Source organism: Littorina saxatilis, linkage group LG13 (genome assembly GCF_037325665.1).
Source record: "Littorina saxatilis isolate snail1 linkage group LG13, US_GU_Lsax_2.0, whole genome shotgun sequence".
Lineage (NCBI taxonomy): Eukaryota > Metazoa > Mollusca > Gastropoda > Littorinimorpha > Littorinidae > Littorina > Littorina saxatilis.
The window spans coordinates 2,954,840-2,962,052 of NC_090257.1; the positions used below are offsets into that span (position 1 = coordinate 2,954,840).

The following is a 7,213-nucleotide window of genomic DNA, read 5'->3' on the forward strand; positions in this document are numbered from 1 at the left end:
TGAACTGCCTACAGTGCATTGACACCAGAGACTGTTTCACTTGCGTTGTTTCACTACCAGTTGAATGGACACAAAAATGTCAAATATCACAGGGAAGAATTCTTGGTCACAAAGTTAATTTGATGGTAATGTAATGACCAGGCATGGGAATTGTCCACCGAATATTTTTTTTGTTCCGCCAAAAAAGCAAAAGTCCGCCGAAAAAATAAAGGGGGGGGGGGGGGGGGGGGCAAAAATGGTTCTAAAAACTGAATTTAATGGCAAACTTTCAGCGCAGATGACACCAAATTGCACCATTTGGTTTCTTCGGAGAAAACAAAATGCTGGGGGGGCATGCCCCCCGGACCCCCCAAGTAAGGCTGGGCGCCGTCGACTTTGCTGTAGCTTAAAAATGTTAAGCCTTTTTCCCTTTTTTTTATTCCCATGCCTGAATGACATTAAAGGTAACACTCCTTGTGAAACTGATCATGTTCCCCAACGAAGATCTGTGCAGGGTAATACATGGGACAAGACTTTATTTGAACTTTGACACATGCGTTATCAAGTCTACATGGTGACTCACTGCTTTCTGTGTGGTGGGAATTTTTGTGCTGAATTAATATTGTAAGTGACACATTTGTCAATTTGCTGAATTGATTTAGCACACACAACAACAAAATGTCCAGACTGCACAGAAAGGAGCTACGGTTTTGATTTTTGGTATGTGTTCAAGTGACAGGTTGTGCTTATTCCATATGAAAGCCTGGTCAGATTTGTGACGGTGCACATGGAAGTTTACACAGGAACAAATATCTTTATTAATATGATTAAAATCCTACATTGGTTACTGATGGCTTTTGATTTGCCTGATGTTATTTCCGTGGTACAGTAACGTTATGTGTCATCTTAGTTTGTGATTCCCTGATGATGTGGTTTTAGTCCGAGTGTTTTGATATTTTCCACAATTCCTGCAACATGTAGTGATGTACAATGTACTTGATTTGGGTGGACAAGAACAGTTTCATGGTGTTTCTACCTGATCGTGATTCCAGAAATATTGTTAAATTCATTGATCATGATTATTCTGTTTCCATAGCCAATCTGACTTGTTGAAGCGCGAGAGAAATTGAAGAGCGACGAGAAAGGGCAAGGGGGCGGGGGGGGGGGGGGGGGGGGGGGGGGGGGGGCACAGTCCTTCCCATGAAAACAAGTTGGTTCACCTTCTCAGGTCTGAGCAGGCTATTGCACAGGATAAGGCCATCCACTCAGACACATACTAAAACTCGAAAGCCTGGATCCTTTCCATGCAAATTTGAAATTTTTGTATGGATAAATTTTTTTAACAGCCGCTAGTGTCAATCGGTGAAATTAATTCATTGCAAACATTCTAACTCTGTGCAAGACGCAGTGGGGATGTGGATTTTTGGTACAGTGGAACGCTCCCTTTTAACACTTTCTACCCCACCTATGTTGACCAAGTTATTTTTAGCCGAGACCAGCTGTGCTGCAGCAGGTCACTCAGAATTGTAGTAACTGTGTATCAACACACTGGAATGCAGGCGTTAGATGGAAGTTACAGGAAGCGACTGAAGCTAACAGTCTGAGCGGATATATCCCTACCTGGTCAGATAGAGCCATATGACTGGGTACGGATATATCCGTACCTAAGAGACAATGAGTTAACAACCACTAATGTCAATCAGTGAAATTAATTCATTGAAAAAATTCTAACTCTGCGCAAGATGCAGTGACTGTGAGAATGTGGATTTTTGGCACATACAGTGGAACCCCCCTTTTAAGACCTCCAAAAATCTGGGAAAATATTCAAGGTCTTAAAAAGTGAAAAATCTTCAAATGGGGGGGAGGGGGGGGGTCTTAAAAAAGGGGTTCCACTGTACGTATCTTAGTAAAGGGATGATCTTGTAGTGTACAAAAAGTCTTGCCAGCAGGTGCAAGATAGTGAGCCAAAGTTTTCACTGGTAGGACGATATGCCTTGAAGTGCATGTTTGTTGAGAAAGGCTCAGGGTTGTTGTGTTGGTGACGTGTTGGTGACTTGTTGGTCTTGATCCTCAGAACTGTGAAAAACTGTTTACTACTCACAAGACTGCCTTGGGGTAAAATGCCCAATGTTGTGAAATAAAAGATTGCATAAACATCATTTGCCTGTAAATCTGAATGTTCAACGCTAGCAATGTTATGTTAGGCGTGCTATTCCAAACTGAACTTTTTTTTAATGAAGTTGCTTTTGTAGTATTTGTGAAGATTTGTCAAGGGCCTTTTACTGTAACAGTCTTTTTGTTTGTTAAAGAATGACACAAACGCTTGCCATGCCTTTAATCTTGCATATGTTGCTGCAGCTAAAATAGTTGTTGACAGTCACTGTTTCTCCAAAGGAAGAGTTGTCATATCACTTGAATGCTAAACTTTTTGTAGCACACCAAGCTGCACAAAATTGCATATTCCAGGGATCCTCTTTGTCCAACTTTTTTTTGCCAATGTAATCATGATGCATAGGCAGTTATAAAGAAGAATAGGAGAACAAATCATTTATAAGTTACTCATCTGCACAACTGGGAAAAGAGAAGTTAACCTTTGCCGTGCTTCCTGGGTTCACCTGTACCCAGAGACACACTAAAATCATTGTAACTCTGGAACCATTAAAGGTATCGTTTTGAAATTGTAAGTATCTCTCACACACCTAATTTGCTCTCTGTCTGCAAATTTTTAGTGTGTACATGACAAAACATCAGAATTAATTGATTATGATAATTTACATAAACACTACCGATGGCGCGGGTTCACACATACCCATACTTTTAAAGAGTAGTAGTGATTGTAACTATCCCTCTGCCGACGGCGCGGGTTCTACACCCATAATTACCAAAGCGGCGGAACAGTGTCTGTCTGCCTGTTTGTCTCCAAGAGACTGTCTGTCTCTCTGTTTGTCTGTCCGTATCTCTCTGTCTGTATGTCTGTTGTCAGTTGCTCTGTCTGTCTGTCTGTCTATCCGTCTATCCGTCTATCTGACTGTCTGTCTATCTGACTGTCTGTCTCTGTCTCTCTCTCTCTCTGTCTGTCTCTCTCTCTGTCTCTCTCTCTTAGTCTCTCTCTCTGTCTCTCTCTCTTAGTCTCTCTCTCTGTCTCTCTTTCTTAGTCTCTCTCTCTCTCTCTTTCTTAGTCTCTCTCTCTCTAGCTCTTACTCTCTCTCTCTCTCTTTCTTAGTCTCTCTCTCTCTCTTTCTTAGTCTCTCTCTCTCTCTCTCTTTCTTAGTCTCTCTCTCTCTCTTTCTTGGTCTCTCTCTCTCTAGCTCTTAGTCTCTCTCTCTCTCTTTCTTAGTCTCTCTCTCTCTCTTTCTTAGTCTCTCTCTCTCTCTCTCTTTCTTAGTCTCTCTCTCTCTTTCTTAGTCTCTCTCTCTCTTTCTTAGTCTCTCTCTCTCTCTTTCTTAGTCTCTCTCTCTCTTTCTTAGTCTCTCTCTCTCTCTTTCTTAGTCTCTCTCTCTCTTTCTTAGTCTCTCTCTCTTTCTTAGTCTCTCTCTCTCTCTCTTTCTTAGTCTCTCTCTCTCTTTCTTAGTCTCTCTCTCTCTCTCTTTCTTAGTCTCTCTCTCTCTTTCTTAGTCTCTCTCTCTCTCTCTCTTAGTCTCTCTCTCTTTCTTAGTCTCTCTCTCTCTCTTAGTCTCTCTCTCTTTCTTAGTCTCTCTTTCTCTCTCTTAGTCTCTCTCTCTCTTTCTTAGTCTCTCTCTCTCTCTTTTTTAGTCTCTCTCTCTCTTTCTTAGTCTCTCTCTCTCTCTTTCTTAGTCTCTCTCTCTCTCTTTCTTAGTCTCTCTCTCTCTCTATTTCTTAGTCTCTCTCTCTCTCTTTCTTAGTCTCTCTCTCTCTTTCTTTGTCTCTCTCTCTTTCTTAGTCTCTCTCTCTTTCTTAGTCTCCCTCTCTCTCTCTTTCTTAGTCTCTCTCTCTCTTAGTCTCTCTCTCTTTCTTCGTCTCTCTCTCTCTCTTTCTTAGTCTCTCTCTCTCTTTCTTAGTCTCTCTCTCTCTCTGTCTCTCTTTCTTAGTCTCTCTCTCTCTTTATTTGTCTCTCTCTCTCTCTTTATTTGTCTCTCTCTCTCTCTATCTTTCTTAGTCTCTCTCTCTCTCTTTCTTAGTATCTCTCTCTCTCTCTTTCTTAGTCTCTCTCTCTCTCTTTCTTAGTCTCTCTCTCTTTCTTAGTCTCTCTCTCTTTCTTAGTCTCTCTCTCTCTCTTTCTTAGTCTCTCTCTCTTTCTTAGTCTCTCTCTCTCTCTTTCTTAGTCTCTCTCTCTTTCTTAGTCTCTCTCTCTCTCTCTTTCTTAGTCTCCCTCTCTCTCTTTCTTAGTCTCTCTCTCTCTTTCTTAGTCTCTCACTCTCTTTCTTAGACTCTCTCTCTCTCTTTCTTAGTCTCTCTCTCTCTCTCTCTTTCTTAGTCTCTCTCTCTCTTTCTTAGTCTCTCTCTCTCTCTCTTTCTTAGTCTCTCTCTCTCTCTTTCTTAGTCTCTCTCTCTCTCTCTCTCTCTCTCTCTCTCTTTCTTAGTCTCTCAGTCTCTCTCAGTCTCTCCCTCCTTCTCTCCCTCCCCCTCTCCCTCCCCTGCAAGAGGTCGGTGAAGGGAGAAACTCGATGCAACCACTGAAGTAGCGCTGTGGGTTTCCCTGAACCCACCCCGTCGTTAGAGAAATAAACGGTAAAAACCCTCTTTCAAATGTATGGGTTCAGACAAACCCGCATCGTCGTTAGAGGAATAAACGGTAAAAACCCTCTTTCAAATGTATGGGTTCAGACAAACCCGCATCGTCGGGAGTGTGTAGTCAAAAGCGGCATCCGGCAAAGGTTAAACACAATGTTGGGTACCCCCCGCGGGTTAGGGGGAAGAATTTACCCGATGCTCTCCAGCATGTCGTAAGAGGCGACTAACGGATTCTGTGTCTCCTTTTACCCTTGTTAAGTGTTTCTTGTATAGAATATAGTCAATTTTTTGTAAAGATTTTAGTCAAGCAGTATGTAAGAAATGTTAAGTCCTTTGTACTGGAAACTTGCATTCTCCCAGTAAGGTAATATATTGTACTACGTTGCAAGCCCCTGGAGCAAATTTATGATTAGTGCTTTTGTGAACAAGAAACAATTGACAAGTGGCTCTATCCCATCTCCCCCCTTTCCCCGTCGCGATATAACCTTCATGGTTGAAAACGACGTTAAACACCAAATAAAGAAAGAAAGACAATGTTGGGTATATAGGGCCCAGGGGCCAACGGTGGAGGTTCCTTATTATTTAAACAAAATCAAAGCAACTTTTTAATGGTTCTCAAGAAAAATGTTGTTCAGGATGATAATTACTGTCTGCTGTTCAAATGACTTGTTTCCAGCTTTCGCAGTTTGAGCCCTGTACAGGTACATTTTCACAGATAAAGAGGAAAAAACATCAAATTTATACAAATAAAAAAAAGAGCCCCACGCTCAACTTAACATTTTATGTATTCATTTGAACTCTCGGGGGTTGAAAATTACCTATTTTTGGTCGTATTGCTAAATAATTTACCAGGGTAGAGCAAAAAAGAAATAGAGTAGCACTTAACCCTTTTATTACCAACCAATTGTCCTGAAAAACTTTTCTTCTTTCACACTTAACAAAAGCTGCTTTGATTTTGTTTTAAATAATAAGACGTCCAGGGATGGCCCCTCAGATAAGCTTTACTAGCTGCTACTATAACTTTTTAACAATTGTTGTGCGCACACGTGTGGGTGTGGGTGTGTGTGTGCGTGTGCAGAGTTGCGCTTGGTTTTTAGATAATCATAGATCTGTAGAACACGCGGCTGAATACGTACAAGTGTTTGTGATCCTTGAGGCAGGTACCACTGTTTTCAACAATTATTTCTTTGTTGGGTTGCACTGTAGCTGATCCAAATGGATAGAACCACAGCTTTCTTGGCGGCTTAGCTACTAGCATGCAAAATGTTGTGTTCGGCTTATGGTGAGATAGCTTAGTCTTTCAAAGGCACTGTGCTCTAGGTAGCCTGTATATGCTGGGGACTGAGACACATTTTTATTGGCAAATCTAGTTGTCTCATTCTGAGGGATTTTGTTAATTTTTTTGTTTCTTTATTGAAGGTTCTTTACTTATATACACCATCATATCAGCCTCCGCAGATGTGTCCTGGCTATTTACCTGGGATAAGACCAAACTTCACATTAAAATCATACCAAAATTGCACGTGTGAAATGAAATGAGCAACTCATTCCCACAGGCTGTTGATCTGTGGGGTGTGGAGGTGGAGGGGCTCCCTCATTTCCTGTTCTGCTTCTGCCTTCATGGGCTCAAACTCCCAGGTACACTTGGGTTTTGACGTGTATGACCGTATTTACCCTGCCATTCAGGCAGCCATAAGCTGATTTCACGGAATACATACTTGGTATTTTTGTTTTTCTATAACCCACTGAACTCGGACATGGATTACAGGACCTTTTCTGTGCCCTCTTGGTCTTGTGCTTGCGTGTACACATGAAGGGGGTAAGGCAGTAGCCAGTCTGTTCACAAGTTGACCTGGGAGATTGGAAAAATCTCCACCCTTAACCCACCAGGCTTGGCAGTGATTCGAACACTCAGCTCCCCCCAAATCGGCGTATGCTGCCTCATAATGGGGTAAAAACGGTCATACACATACAAATCCACTTGTGCAAAATCTTGAGTGAACGTGGGAGTTTCAGCCCATAAACGCAGAAGAACACTCAACCTTTCTGCATTGGAGGCAGTTGTCTTATCAACTAGGCCATTGCACCTGTCTTATTTCGTGTGGAATTCTGGACACATCTGGGATGGTTGACATGACGGTCCACACGGGGAAGGAACGTTTTGTTAAAAAATGTTGAGGTGCACTGCATGTACTTGATGTTTAGATTTCGCGCTGACAGTTTCTTGGCTGTTACCTTGGTAACTGATTGTGTCCTACTCCTCCTACTCAACCTTCTCTGGCTGCTGGTGATAACAAGCAAAAACAACAAATCTTATATATGTCAAGCTAAACCAGACTACTCATGAATATTCCTATGTGTGATTGTTTTTTTTTATTATCTCCACTCATTGTCACATTGTACATTCAGACTGATTAAAAGATTCATCTAATCACTCCAATCCTGACTACAGTGTTTTGTTTTGAACTGTTGGTGTTTTGTTTAAATGTTTCTGGGAGCCACGATTTTAATTGTATGGTTTTATTTAGAGCCTTGTTTTTAA

General features: G+C 41.6%; 1 long non-coding RNA gene across 1 annotated transcript; it reads left to right on the top strand.

The window, feature by feature from the left end:
- The first annotated feature begins 219 nt into the window (after positions 1 to 219).
- On the top strand, positions 220 to 7,111 carry LOC138946289 (uncharacterized). Its single transcript, XR_011449232.1, has 2 exons — positions 220 to 2,564; positions 4,815 to 7,111. It is a non-coding gene; the product is annotated as an uncharacterized lncRNA (long non-coding RNA).
- The last annotated feature ends 102 nt before the right edge of the window (positions 7,112 to 7,213 follow it).